Source organism: Bison bison, unplaced genomic scaffold, assembly GCF_000754665.1.
Source record: "Bison bison bison isolate TAMUID 2011002044 unplaced genomic scaffold, Bison_UMD1.0 scf7180017864384, whole genome shotgun sequence".
NCBI lineage: Eukaryota > Metazoa > Chordata > Mammalia > Artiodactyla > Bovidae > Bison > Bison bison.
This window is the reverse complement of record NW_011494956.1, coordinates 5,782,203-5,797,061: the sequence shown is the minus strand read 5'-3', so window position 1 is coordinate 5,797,061 and position 14,859 is coordinate 5,782,203.

The following is a 14,859-nucleotide window of genomic DNA, read 5'->3' as shown; positions in this document are numbered from 1 at the left end:
GGTTGGTCCTCCCGGCCACTGCCCCTGGCCTGGGTCCTGTGGTTGCCCCCCCCTGCTGCCGCCCTTAGCCTTGGGCTTAGGGGCGTGGAGTAGCTCCTCCCAGCCACAAAAAAACTTTCTCTTTTCACTATGTTGTTTAGGGTATCAAGTAATCTTTGTTTTAATAATGATCTTTTACATATGATGCCTTATTCTTCCCCTTGAACTCGTGTTACCATCAACAAGTCTAGCCCGTGGAAAATTAGGGTGTGAGGTGCCTCGGACTCATTACATTTTGAGTGTTAAGTGCATGCATTTCATGAATATTGCCTCCAGATGACATTTGACATTCCAGTTCTTCTACTACTTACTTCTGTTATCAGTTAAATTCAGTCACTCAGTCATGTGCAACTCTGTGTCCCCATGGATTGCAGCAAGTCAGGCCTCCCTATCCATCACCAACTCCCAGAGCCTACTCAAACTCATGTCCATCGCGTTGGTGATGCCATCCAATCATCGCACCCTCTGTTGCCCCTTCTACGCCTGCCTTCAATTGTTCCCAGCATCAGGGACTTTTCCAATGAGTCAGTTCTTCACATCAGGTGGCCAGTGTATTGGAGTTTCAGCTTCAGCATCAGTCCTTCCAATGAATATTCAGGACTGATTTCCTTTAGGATGGACCGGTTGGATCTCCTTACAGTCCAAGGGACTCTCAAGAGTCTTCTCCAACATTACAGTTCAAAGCATCAATTCTTTAGTGCTCAGGTTTCTTTATAGTCCTACTCTCACATGCATTCGTGACTAATGGAAAAACCATAGCTTTGACTAGACAGACCTTTGTTGGTATAGTAATGTCTCTGCTTTTTAATATGCTGTCTAGGTTGGTCATAGCTTTTCTTCCAAAGAGCAAGCATCTTTTAATTGCATGGCTGTAGTCACCATCTCCAGTGATTTTAGGGCCCTAAAAAATGAAGCCATGAAGTGACGGTACTGGTTGCCATGATCTTAGTTTTTTGAAGGTTGAGTTTTAAGCCAACTTTTCACTCTCCTCCTTTATTTTCATCAAGAGGCTCTTTAGTTCTTCTTTGCTTTCTACCATAAGGGTGGTGTCATCTGCATATCTGAAGTTATTTATATTTCTCCTGGCAATCTTGATTCCAGCTTGTGTTTCATCCAGTCCAACATTTCTCATGATGTACTCTGTATATAAGTTAAATAAGCAGGGTGACATTATACAGCCTTGACATGCTCCTTTCCTGATTTGGAACCAGTCTGTTTTTCCATGTCCAGTTCTAAATGTTGCTTCTTGATCTGCATACAGATTTCTCAGGAGGCAGGTCAGGAGGTCTGGTATTCCCATCTCTTGAAGAATTTTCCAAAGTTTGTTGTGATCCACACAATCAAAGGCTTTGGCGTAGTCAATAAAGCAGAAGTAGATTATTTTTCTGGAACTCTCTTTTTCAGTGATCCAGTGGTTGTTGGCAATTTGATATCTCGTTCTTCTGCCTTTTCTAAATCCAGCTTGAACATCTGGAAGTTCATGCTTAACGTTTTATTGAAGCCTGGGTTGGAAAATTCTGAGAACCACTTCTTTTAATTAGGAAGGAAATTGATGGGTATGCTCATGGTGAATCTTAGCAAACAATGTATATGCCCAGTGTTAAATTCAATTTATTTTTAAAAAGTTCAAATAATATGTTTAAAAGTACAGCCTAAAATATGTTATAGATGTATTGTGTTCTTAATATTTCATCTTGATGTTGCTGTTGTCATTTAAGAGAGTTAAAACCTTATCTTTACACATGTATTTTAATAAAGCTCTTTTGCACCTAACATAAATTGTTATTAATCTGTTTATAGATATAGCATTTAAATTTGAGATATATTATTCAGCAAACTTCTATTTCATAAAGGCAAGTGGAATAGGAAAATGGATAATGTATATAAAATCCTAATAATTGAAATATTAAATTACCCATTATTTTGAAAGTAAATTCACTGACTCAAATGTTTTTTAGTAGAAGATATTCTATATTCAAAAGTCATTCATCTTTATTGACCTACTTAGAAAGTAGAATTTTAGTAAATGCTAGTAAATTAATATAGAACCAATTTCAAAAAAGTTCGATTAGATTAAGATGCATAAATTTGACATTAAATGTACTTTTATTTTCATTTCCATTATATATGAAGACTCTTCTATTAAAATAATGAAACACTAAAAATCAGCTATGTAAAAAATCTCAGTGCTCCACAAAAACAATTTAGTTCTGAACTGAAAAAGAAAAGCAAATCTAAACACAAGAATCATCCAATATAAAAAGCTCGAATCTTAACAGTGTAGAGCTTTTTAACATTAAAAACCTAATGAGAATAACTTGTATAATATTTAGTATTTTAGTTTAAAAAGACTCCCACTTTTTTTTTCTTTAAATAGGTGTACCATTTGCTAATAAACCATATAAAAATGTTTCAGTCTTCTAGTATCTATGGAAGTTCATATAGGTAGTACCTTTTAAATTGTAGCATTAAAACTGCAAGTATATGATTTCATGGTGATATATTTAATAACAATGCATTTTATTACCTAGATATTCACTCAAAGACAATTACAAGGACCCAAGATACAATGTAAATATTCCTCAGGTCGTCACGTATTGGAAATCCATTGGTAATTGCTGATAATAAAATTTGTTATTTGTGCAAATTATATGAGGTAAGTTGTCAAAAAGATATGTGAATTCTTACCAAAGAAATCACTATTCTTAAGTGATTTTAAATGCAAGTGACTTCTATTTTTATGAGGTATTAGCTCAGAAAATCAAACTGCCATTTAATTTTGCTCTAGTGAGCCTATTGTCTTCATTTCATGTCCTTCATGGGATACATTTTTCTCTGTATTCTTGAAGATTTATTCATGAACTCCCATTAGCATTAATAGGGGTTATATAACTCTATCCCCTACACAGCCAGTGGTAAATGAAATCCCTTTGGTGTAATTTTCTGGCATTTAAATGAGTCTTGGGTTTTATAAAATACAATTATGGTGCAGTGTTACAAATGTAAATACCAAGAAGGTATAGGCAAGGGAATTAAAGGTGCCCTTTATAATGATACATGAGAGGCTACCACTTTCTCATGGAAAGACACAATTGAGAGAAATTCTCACATTATCCATCTGATCATTATCAGTTTGGGAAATAGTGCTGTCTCTCATGGAATTAATGGATATTAAATTCAAAATCTGACTTAACCATCAGATCACATAAATTTTTTTTTTAGTAGTGGAAGTGATGGCAAAGTTGTTGTTGTTTTTTTTTCCCTATTGCTAATACCTGACTTTTTAAACTGAAGGAATAGTATTTTTAGCTCACCTTGCTTGCAGAAGACTGTAATCATTTACAGATTTTTTAATTTGAGTAGCCTCAGTGTTAGGAGTTATATAATTTTCAATAGGAATATTGAAAATAATGATAAAAAAGGGTATATGCAATTTATGTGCTGTGCTAAAAAACACCAAGCTCTTAAAAATATAAAAAATGGAAACTCCCTTTACCCTATTCAAAATACCTAATTAGGGACATTTTTGATTCTCCCTTGCAAGTAAGTACACTGAATATTACAAATATAATACAGATATATCAGAAAATCTCATCTTTCACCAATTTCACCCTATCTTATGTTACTGTTCCTTTAATTTCACCATTAGTAATTTGTCTCTTTGAATATCAAAGGACATTTTTAAAGTATCTTCTGGAAATATAAAAATGGGTCCAGAAGTAACCTACTGGTAGCTTCCAAGTCAGAAACAAGACCACAGTAGGTCATTAATCGTTTAATAGAGCTGTGTTTTCTCCCAGCAAACCAACTGAGAATCTGTATTTGTTTGAATGGAACAACTTGCAAACTGGGAGCAGTGGGCTTCCTGAGTCACTGGAATAGGGAGGGTACGGTAAGGGGTAGAGGGACCTTCTCTGACCACTTTACAGTGAGCTTTGAAGCTGGTTCTCCCAGTGGTAACTGACATTTTCAATTACGACTCAGTCACTCTGATTCCATTCAATGATCGCTTTATAGTACTCAGCTGCACAGTAGAGATTTTAGATTTAAACAGAGCTAGATTAAAGACGTGTATCTTGACATAAACTTTCTGCACCCCATTTTCCTAATCTGATAATCCTTGATGGTTATTAGCATTGAGGAAGAATCAAGTGGAAACTAGTTTAGTATTTGGCATGCTGTCATGTTTCCTCAGCATCAAGGTGGAGGGTCTTCTGGAGCTGGTAGCCATCCTGACCAGCAGTGAAATCTGGCTCTTGTTACAGATTCAAGAGGAAAGGTAGTCCTCAGCTGGATGCCTACCACATTGAAATGTCTGTTACTTAAACTTATCTTCATCCCATGAATAATTTTAAATGATTTTGCATATATTGATATTTAATGGAAAACTCCCATTGCTGTGGCATTCTATGCATATGTGCTGTCCTATCCTTGCATGGTTATCCATAGCAGTGGTTCTTTATCCATAGCAGCTATCCAAGAGCTTGATGTTTTGGAATGCTGTTTGAATCACAGATACCAATAATAATGCAGCTCTATGTAGGCTCAGAGTGATGTGAGAAGTGCACATAAAATGTCACGCAGTGATCTTATATAGCTTGTTTTTGGATCATACTTCAGATGGAAGAGGCTGAATTTCTGTTACATTTATGGTCTCACCTTTATTTTCTCCATTCTGCTATTGTGCAAACATGATGTTTGGAGAAAATTAATCTGTCAGCTTTTTAAACGATAAATTGGAGAGTGGAGAGATCTGTTTCAACAAATAAGTATTGAATTATTATTATTTTTTGGATCAAATGAAAGTCCTTCATGTGCATAGCATAAGAATAAGTGATGTTTAAGTTATTTTTAAAGTCCTTTGATTCTAAGGAACATCCTCAGGGTCACACAGGTAACATGTAGCAGAACCTCGACTCAGTCAAACTTCTATGAGGCTATTTTCTGGAAATATTTTAATCTGCTGAGTCCACTTGCAGGCAGTTAAGAATGCACATGCGCACAGGCACAAAAATACTAGCAAACACCTGGGAACCTTAGTCACTCAGTATTTGACTCTTAGGACTTGCACAGTTTTACCAATAATACTTAATTGTTTCTACTAAAACCAGCAATACTCAAGGAACATGCTCTACATATCTTGCATGTATTCTCCTATCCAAGTACTAACCAGCCCCAATCCTGCTTAACTTCCAAGATTGGGCATGTTCAAGGTGGTATGGCCACATACTCTTGCATGTATTCTTAAACAAAAGTCCACTTGCTTCTTCATACCACAAAGGTTTGCTTCCTTTACTTCAGGGACAGATTGAAGGGATTTGAACCACACAAATGCTTATAAGAGAAGAGTCAAATTAATTACCTTGTCAAATCTTTAATTTCAGTAATATGATTGAAATAGATGCTCCCATTTATCTTCTTTTAACTCCCCATGTCACAAATTGTTGTGAAAGTACTCATGAATTACTCTAGCATTTTAACAGTGCATATGACAACTGGATAGACGTGCACCGATATTAAGTAATACAAGTTAATCTTACATCTGTATATATGTAATTTTAGGCCAAGGATCAGCAAACCATGGCCCAAAGGCGAAATCTAGCCTGCTATCTGTTTGTAGAAAGTTTCTTTTCGTAAAAGAGTCACACTCATTCATATATATTATATATGTTACTTTGATGCTGCATTGATAGAGTTGAATAGTTGTGGCAGAGTTGTATAGCCCATAAACTTGAAAAATTTGCTAGTTTGTCTTTTACACAAAAAGTTTAGCAATCTCTGTATATACCTGTAGAGTGCAACTAACTTATATACACAATGAATGTTAAAATCACAGATAATTTATTCTTTCTAAAATACTTATAGTTGATTAATCTTAACAATTACATCAAATTCAAATAATTTTATTTAAATTTTTATTTTCTGAGTTACAATTAATGTATTGTCTATTAAATTTAATAGAAATTCCTATAATAGAAATGTCCAAATATTTTAGAAGAAATTATTTTAAACAGTAAAAGAATTTTTTAAATTAACTATATTATTATATTTTGATTAAAATGTATTCAAAATTTTACTCTTTGAATATAAATGATCTTGATGTTGGGAAAAATTGAATGGGAAAGGAGAAGAGGGCAGCAGAAGATGAGATGGTTAGATAGCATCATCGACTCAATGGACATGAATTTGAGCAAATTCCGGGAGACAGTAAAGGACAGGGAAGACTGGTGTGTTGCAATCTGTGGTCTCTCAAAGAGTTAGAGACGACTTAGTGACTGAACAACAAGTAACAAAAAATAATTACATTTTATGTTTAATCCTTTAAATATCTAAAATAAGTATAAGTACAAGCACTAGTGAAAAATAAAAATGTGAAAGTAGAGCTCAGAAAAGAGTAAAAGGTGAAAAGGAACTAAAACATTTGATACTACAAAAAATATATTTTATCAAAGTAGGAGAATACAGCATAATTATTAAGTAGTTCATTGACTTGATTTATAGCTTTATTTAGGTCTACAGCATGTGGGCCTCCATTTATACTCTTGTTCCCAGCCCTGCAAATGTGTGGAATGAGCCTGATTAGTTCCAAACTGGCCAGCTGCTTTAGGGTATCTGTATCTGGATAAATCACCCTAAATTTCATCAGCTTGTCTGTCTAGTCAAGAGTGAACTAGCCCTAATCTTGCTGGTTTGTTGATCAGGAGGGAGACCCTCTTAGCTTCTTATTGAAAGAAACACTTGGCATTTGGAGAGATCATCCAAGATAGGATAGGTTATAATCTCCTTATTTTTTTTTAAATTATGCACCTGCTATTTGTTAAAGACAGTTATTTTTAGTAACTAAAATTTATACAACCTTTTTGGCTAGAATTTTAGCTTGTGATTGAAAAGTCTTTTTTCTAAAAAATATATGATACTACAAAATATACTTAAAATAATGTGTCTAGTTACTTAAGTGAAAGTGAAAGTGAAGTCTCTCAGTCGTGTCCGACTCTTTGCGACCCTGTGGACTGTAGCCCACCAGGCTCCTCTGTCCATGGGGTTCTCCAGGCAAGAATACTGGAGTGGGTTGCCATTTCCTTCTCCAGGGGATCTTCCCAACCCAGGGATCGAACCTGAGTCTCCCGCATTGCGGGCAGACTCTTTAACAGCTGAGCTACCAGGGAAGCCCTTAGGTATACTGGAAAAATCATGTGCAACAATTTGCTTCAATAAATATAATTAAGCTTCTGCTTGCCTATTTATTTCAGCATTAGGATTAAATGACTATATTTAGCAAAATATACATGATGAATATAAAATATAGGCCATGTTTATTTGCAAAATTTGCTCGGTTGAGGGAGGAGGAACTGAATTAGATAGATGTGAAATAATAAGCTTTACGTATATGACATTGTGGGATTTCCTGGTGGCTCAGCTGTAAAGAATCTGCCGGCAATGCAGGTGATGCAGGTTTGATCCCTGGGTCAGGAAGATCCCCTGGAGAAGGACATGGTGAACCACTTCAATTATTCTTACCTGGAGAATCCCATGGTCAGAGGAGCTTGGCGGGCTACAGTCCATAAGGTCACAAAAAGTAGGACACAAGTGAAGCAGCTGAGCACAATGCATGCACATATGACACTGTGAATGAGAAAAAGCAAGTGGTTTCAAAATCACAGAAGCTGACCTTCAGAACTAAATTTGTAGGTGAACTTCCTCAGGTAGTATAACAGTAAAGGGTGGGGCAATAAAGTTTATTTACTTAATGTTTCTTCTAAGCAACAGTGGTTATAACAACTGAATCTGAAAACAATCCGAAAAGATTGATTTCCACAGGGACGTTTTAGAACTACGTCTGCACACATTTTCTGACTTACTTAGAACAGCTCCATTAAAACTGTAAGCTTTTTAAAAAGACTTTCTGTAGTCCTTTCCATCAGACAATTTATCTTTGTCTACCTGTAGCTGGGCTCTGAAGTCTTGTACTGATTTAACTCCCTACACTTAAAAACATAGTCTTTTCAGTTTAGGGGTATGTTAACCTCATTGTCTGAGTCGGTGACCCAAGTGCCCATAAAGGCTACTTGTTTCTTCAGCAAAAGGTACACTGTGACTCTAACTTTTAGGTTATGCATGATTTCTCTCCTTGTTTCTATGACTTTTTGTCCAAGCATAAGAAGGACCAAAGAGATTCCATCTGTGTATTTTCACCTTCTGCTTGACATCTTAGAAGTTCAAGAATATTTAAAATGAACTTGGCAATCACTTCTTATTTTAGCCCTGATCTTTATATTAAATTAGTCTATTTACTAATCTTGTATTAACTCAGCAAATTTTATTGCTCAGTGAAAGCTTCACTTTGCCCCCTTTTTTGCATATCCACTGCCTTCCACCTACTTAACCAAAGCCAGCATCATCTACATCTTATACAATTGCAGTTGTCTCTTGACTGGTTGCTGGCTTCCATTCTTGCTTCCATTCATCCTATTTTCCATATGGGAGACATATATATATATATATAATTTTTTTTTAAGTAATCTACTTGCTCTCCTTGACCCACAGTGTCTTTCCACCACCTTCTAAATGAAACCTAATATTGTCTACTGGACCTCACTGCTTTAGATCCTGCACCTTCTCCAGCTATATCTCAGACACTCTTCTCTTTTGGAATTATGCCCTGCTGAACTGCTTTTTCTCACTAGGCTTATTCCTGTCTCAGGCAGCATGGATGTGAAATAGCCTTAACTTTTTCAGTCTAAAGTGGGCTCTACCTTACCCATTTTTGTTTCTCTGGCCTTACTTTTTCTTTATAGCACTTATAGTTTTCAATGATATCTTTTTTGTTCACTAATTTTCCTATGGGCTTTCTTCTTTATTATGTTCTAAGCTCCATGAAGGCAGAGTTCTCATATCTTTTTTTTTAAATATAATAGAGCTTAGTAGTGTGACACATGATAAACTCATGATAAATAATTAGCACAAACATAATTGATGGATTGACACATGATAAACTCATGATAAATAATTAGCACAAACATAATTGATGGATTGACTGAATAAATTAGCCCATGTTTTCAGAAAACAAATAATAAAAAACCTACTATTTCCTTCAAGGATGATTTTTCTCCTCAGAGAAAGAACTTAAAATACAGGTAATACTCCACAAATAGACAAGGTTTAGAAAATACTAATACTCTTGTGTCTATGATGTGCAATATACTTAATGAAGAATGAAAATGCATGTTAGGTGTTGAGATAAACAAAAGAATAATCACAGATATATCTAGAGAGTTCTTTGGGGATAAGTTTGAAGGTGCTGAAGTATTTGAATTTTAACTTTATAGGAGAATAAGGAATCACTGAGGCTTTTTAAGTAGCAAACTGAAATGGTCATGTTTGTTTTATTAAAATGGCTTCTTTGTGTGTATGTGTGTTTGTGAGAGCAAATGAGAGGAAGAGAGAGAGGAAATTGGTTTGAATAAGGCAAATAAACTAAAGTAGGGGAGAGTATTTGACAGCATATTGAACTACTATAGAAAGAGACCAGGAGAGGGTCTCTTAAGAGTAGTGTGTATTGAAATTAGCAGTACAATAATTCAGAAAAAAAAGAATGAATCAGAAGTAAATGAAGATTTTTACATTGGATATATTTGAGGCAGTTGAGTGTTTACATACATGTGTGAACTGAAGCAGACACTTATATATCTGTTATATTGATACATATGCTAATTAAATACAATAGTTTTATGAATATTTAAAATGTTGTCTTTAATTAATATTTCAGTAGCTGATTTTTGTCATCCAATTTTTATCCTGATATTGACAAATATACACCAAAAGCCATGGAGAATTCAGAGTTCTTGTGACTGCTATCCTGGAGACACCACTGGGATGAGAACACTGATATTTTAAACAAATTATGACATGTAGTAGAGGCAGAATTCTTTCCTCTTGGGAGAATAAATAAATGAATGATAATGTTGATACCATAATATCAAATATCCATGGTACACTAGGCTAAGCCAGCTAGTTATAGAGTAAATCAAGGGAGGATGTAGTTTTAAATCACAGTGTATCAGCTAAATTTGTGGTGTCTAATTGCATATTGCTAGGCCTGGCGTGCTGCGATTCATGGGGTCGCAAAGAGTCAGACACGACTGAGCGACTGAACTAAACAGAACTAAATATTAAGCAACACATTTTGTTTTTTCTCTCAAAGAAAATATAAGAGAAAATATAACAAACCTTATGCTGCTGCTGCCGCTGCTAAGTCTCTTCAGTCGTGTCCGATTCTGTGCGACCCCATAGACGGCAGCCCACCAGGATCCCCCGTTCCCTGGGATTCTCCAGGCAAGAACACTGGAGTGGGCTGCCATTTCCTTCTCCAATGCATGAAAGTGAAAAGTGAAAGTGAAGTCATTCAGTCGTGCCTGACTCTTAGCGACCCCATGGACTGCAGCCCACCAGGCTCCTCCATCCATGGGATTTTCCAGACATGCTGCTCAGCACAAAGTATCAATTGATCACTGTTTTACATAGTTTAAGTCGTCAGGTTTACACAAACTTATTAATTAATCCATCCAGAATTTTTAATTGGTTCTTGAAGAATGCTGAAAAGAATTATACACACTTTTTAGGAAAGTAATTTCAATTCATCTTTCATGGTCAAATTTTTGTGGATTATGAACAAAGAATGGGGGAAATTCGAATGACCTTTACTATTCCTTACCTTACCAGCTCCCCAAAGCTGTTTTTACTTGGACCATTTTATAGAATTGAGTTGCTAAGAACTGATTAAACTTCATTAACAAGGCACATTAACAATCACCTTATAACACACAATGACAGTTAAAGAAAAAAAAAAGAAAAAGTCTCAGTGTTTCCAGATAGTGAGTTTAAATTTGCCTTCATGTTTGACAAGCAGTGATTTATATATTATCTAAATGTATTTGTATCCCAAGAAAGGTTCATGTAGGTTTGCTATGCTATGAGAAAAATAGACATTTAATCAACTTGATTCAACCACAAGAATGCACATAAATTGCAAAAAGAAGAGACTTGAGGTAATATCAGATTACACTTAGTCTAGAATTTTATATTTTAATGCTAGAAGAGATTCACTCTGGTGAGGAAGTATTTGTCTTTAAATATTCTTTAACTACCAGATTTCTCAAATACAAATTAGTTTTGAAAACTTTGCCAGTGCTTAAGCACATATAGTAAACTAAAAATAGAAGTCAGTCAGTCTTCTGAGCAAAAAAATCTGCAGTGGTTTTGCAATAAGTTAAGCAACTAAAATGAAAATGGCACATTTACATCATTCATTTTAAAAATAGTATCTTAAAATATCTCTTTGAAGTGCTGATTCAGCTGATAGTCGAATCACCACAGTGATGCAAGCGTTCTTAGGTCCATAGTGACACTGATGAGGGGAAGCAGTGTTTACCACTGGGACTGAGATAGCTTAACATTCCCAGATGCTTCTGGTGGTTATCAGACTTACTCTTAGGCTATGAAACTGTATTTTTATTTTAATCTACTTTATATGGGAATGAAGTTAAGCAAAACATTATTTACTAAAAAAGGAAATAAGTCTTTAAGAAAATTTACGAGAGATATTCCCTTTGAAGTATGTTTCTTAAAGTTAGAGACAATAATTAGTGTACAAAAATATAAGGAATATGAATACAGTCTATGGTTTACTTGCCACTTTGTAACTACTATGCATAAGATCTCTTTGACATGCTTTTCTGCATACATCATGTACCACACAACCCAATGTTGTATTAGAAAATGACATTATGGCAATTGTTTTCAAAGGGCAAGGAGTATACCTTCCATGTCACAATCCTTGAAAATTTGAGATATGCTGTGGGATACTCTCTTTATGTTATATAGATGCACACTGAGAATAGGAAGAAAGTAAGGACATCACTCAAAGGTTTATGACTGTGTCAGGGGAAATGCTAAGAAATCTCTCTGAGCCTATTACCTGAAATAAGACTTGCCTTAAAGCATCCAAGAACTACTGGCTAAACCGATAGAAGGCATAAGCATAAAAGTATAAGCACTTTGTTGAAAGTTTTGACTGTTGGTTTGAATTTTGAACAAGGTTAATTGATTGGTTGGCATGAAGTGGAGAGTGAAACAGCTGAGCACATCTGGCTTCAACTGATAAGAACCATGGCCATACACTCCAGTGCCATTTACTTAACACTTCAGTAAAGATCTCCTGCCTGAAACGCCTGATGTCACGGCTGCGAGCCCACGATGCAAACTGTCCATTGACAGTAGAAAGAAGCCTTTATGATTTGGGAGAACTTTAGGATGAAATAAGCTCTATTTCTTTTTTTCTGTTTCGGTGTTCCCCAACTGCTATTGGGTGGATGGGTGAAACTGAGGGATAAGCCCTCTGCCTTGAGAAGCTGTCTTTCTCACTTCCGGGATAAAACATCAGCTAGAATAGTCATGTGTTTAAAACAAAAGCATAAGTATATTTGTGATTTTTTTTTCTTAAGGCATACACATATACACACTTAAAGAAAAGAGACAAGTCAGATGTTATTCCGAGTTTAGTGCTTTTGTCTTTATTTCAAAAGGGAAAAAAAAAAAGCAAATACTCAGATGACTGAGATAACCCTGAAGGTGAAGGCAAAGTCTAGAGTCTAGCAGATATGAAGAATGATAATCTAGACCATACTTTGAAACTTTACTGTGCAGAGTAATCACTAAGAGACCTTATTAAAATGCAGATTCTGAATCAGTAGGTATGAGATGAATCTTGTTAGTCTGTATAATCTTGCAAGCTCCCATTTGATGGCTATTCTTCTGGTCTTCAGACTATATTTTGAGTAACAAGAGTGTAAATTATAATTATAGAATGTTAGAATGGAGAGAACAAACTGAAAACTACTCTCCACAATTTACACGCAAGTAAATTTTGCTTTCACACTTAGGATATGCTTTCTTGTTTTCTTCTGGAAGTCTTGAAAATATCCCTAAGGCCAAACTGGTATACCAGGTTTTTTTTCTGCCTGAACAAGGAATAAAATTTTTCAAAATCATCTATATATAGTAATGTTTAAGTTAGCATATTTATCTGATAACTGGCTTATAATATTTACATTATACTAACTGGAGAAGGCAATGGCAACCAACTCCAGTACTCTTGCCTGGAAAATCCCATGGACGGAGGAGCCTGGTAGGCTGCCGTCTATGGGGTGGCACAGAGTAGGACATGAATGAAGTGACTTAGCAGTAGCAGCAGCAGCAGTAAACGTCTATTATTTGGGCTCTGGACTAAAATTTTCTGTTTTGTAAAAACAATTGCTTCCAAGATTTCTTTACTACCATAATTAACCATTAAATCCCAGTGATCCCCAGCAGCAAAATGGGAACACATATGTATCTTAGTTGGGAAAAATATGGTAGAGTGTGTAGCCATCCATCTATATCAGTCTCAGTCACTATCAATATGACAAGGGCAATCTGTCTCATGGATAAAAAGCCAGGTTGCCCCACCTCATGAAACTAGAGCCTCATGTGTGTGTGGTAGTCCCTCAGTCCTGTCTGACTCTTTGCTACCTGATGGACTATAGCCTGCCAGGCTCGTCTGTTCATGGAATTCTCCAGACAAGAATACTGGAAAGGGTAGCCATTTCCTTCTCTAGTGGCTCTTCCCAACCCAGTGATTGAATTCAGATCGCCTGCGTTGCCAGCAAATTCTTTACCATCTGAGCCAGGGCCACAATATGAGAATCTTTTATTTAAAAAAAAAAATGATTTTATTTCCAAATTGAAAGGGGCATTTAAAATTTCAGCACCTGTAATATCACACTCATATTCAAATGAACTGCATATAATTTCTCCTCTCTATTAAGCTGAATATGTAAATAAACATTCTTTTGGAGATACCTGTTTTTTTTTAATACTGAGTTGCTCAACATTAAAAATTAAAAATATTTCCAGTTTCCAGTCATCTTTCCTTTTACCTCTTGTATGTGCCACTCATCAGGTAAACAAGCGTGTAGTACTATCTTCTCGTACCTAATGCCTATATCTCTCTGTTTTCTTTGCTATGAGAATAGACAGAGCCATGTTCCTACCAGAATTCCCAGCAATACCTCTCCTTACCCATTACAAGTGGGTTCCCAGGTGGCTCAGATGTTAAAGACTCTGCCTATAGTGCTGGAGACCTGGGTTTGACCCTTGGGTTGGGAAGATCCCCTGGAAAAGTGAATGGTAACAATAACCCTGTATATGAGACAGCAAAAGAGACACTGATGTATAGAACAGTCTTTTGGACTCTGTGGGAGAGGGAGAGGGTGGGATGATTTGGGAAAATGGTGTTGAAATATGTATAATATCATATATGGAACGAGTTGCCAGTCCAGATTCGATGCACGATACTGGATGCTTGGGGCTGGTGCACTGGGATGACCCAGAGGGATGGTATGGGATGGAGGAGGGTTCAGGATGGGGAACACATGTATACCTGTGGCAGATTCATTTTGATATTTGGCAAAACCAATACAATATTGTAAATTTTAAAAATAAAATAAAATTAAAAAAAAAAGTGAATGGCAACCGACTCTAGTGTTTTTGCGTGGAAAATTCCATGGACAGAGGAGCCTTTCAGACTATAGTCCATGAGGTCACAAAGACTTGCACATGACTGATGACTAAGCACACATCCATTCAGATCAGATCAGATCAGATCAGTCGCTCAGTCGCATTCAACTCTTTGCGACCCCATGAATCCCAGCACGTCAGGCCTCCCTGTCCATCACCAACTCCCGGAGTTCACTCAGACTCACGTCCATCGAGTCAGTGATGCCA